At 64.3% G+C, this 932-nt stretch overlaps 1 protein-coding gene across 1 annotated transcript in view; it reads left to right on the top strand.

The window, feature by feature from the left end:
- Nucleotides 1-932, top strand: part of LOC104134873 (cytochrome b561) — a gene marked incomplete at its 5' end in the record, with an annotated part of 8,069 nt that overhangs the window by 1,820 nt on the left and 5,317 nt on the right. The window lies entirely within an intron of this gene.

The raw sequence follows: 932 nt of genomic DNA, 5'->3' as shown, positions 1-932 counted from the left end.
CCCTGCCCCCTGGTCCTGGGGCTCTGCCCAGCTCATGGTGACGAGGACAGCTGGGGAAGGACATGCTTGTTGGTGTAACGCTGCCCGTTGGGTTCAGCCTCGCTGGGCCTTACTCCTCCTCAGCTCTGCCCCATGCAGCCCCCGGTGACCCCCTGAGCCTGCTTTGGGGACTGGGGGGTGGGAGCTCAGATCTCCCTGCTGCCAGCGGCCAAAGCCCGATGGGCTGAGGGGATGTTTGCCATCGCCCAGATTTTGGGGAAGGACATGCTTGTTGGTGTAACGCTGCCCGTTGGGTTCAGCCTCGCTGGGCCTTACTCCTCCTCAGCTCTGCCCCATGCAGCCCCCGGTGACCCCCTGAGCCTGCTTTGGGGACTGGGGGGTGGGAGCTCAGATCTCCCTGCTGCCAGCGGCCAAAGCCCGATGGGCTGAGGGGATGTTTGCCATCGCCCAGATTTCCCACTTGGTGGCAGCCCATCGCCCTCCAGCTCCCAGCTACGGGCTCCCCGGGGGCGTGGAGTGACCCGACCTCTGTGCAGGTTCAGCATCTTCATGACCAAAATGTTTTCCCCTCTCATGCAATGTGTTGTCTGCTCAGTGGATGTGCCCAACCTAATAAATGTTTGCAGCTAACCCTGTCCTACTCCAGCTCACGGTTTCGGGGGACCCCTAAGCTCCCACTGCGCCGTGGGCAGCCGGCAGAGGAGCTGCCTGGGGGGCTGGGGAGGGCAGGGTGGGTGCTGGGGACAGGATTGTCCTGTCCAGGCCCTGCACCGTGCAGAGCTCAGCGGTGGCTGCATGAGGGACCCCACGGGGACAAACACCCCCTCTCCCTTCTGGGTTTCAGCCCAGGCAGCCGCGTGGGTGAAGCAAAGCCAGCACAGCCCCAGCGGAGGCACAAGCCCAGACTGGGGGGGTTTTGCTCCCCACCACCC

This window comes from Egretta garzetta, unplaced genomic scaffold (assembly GCF_000687185.1).
Source record: "Egretta garzetta isolate BGI_Z169 unplaced genomic scaffold, ASM68718v1 scaffold100, whole genome shotgun sequence".
NCBI lineage: Eukaryota > Metazoa > Chordata > Aves > Pelecaniformes > Ardeidae > Egretta > Egretta garzetta.
Note: the sequence above shows the minus strand (reverse complement) of the source record. Positions and strands in the feature narration are given on the sequence as shown.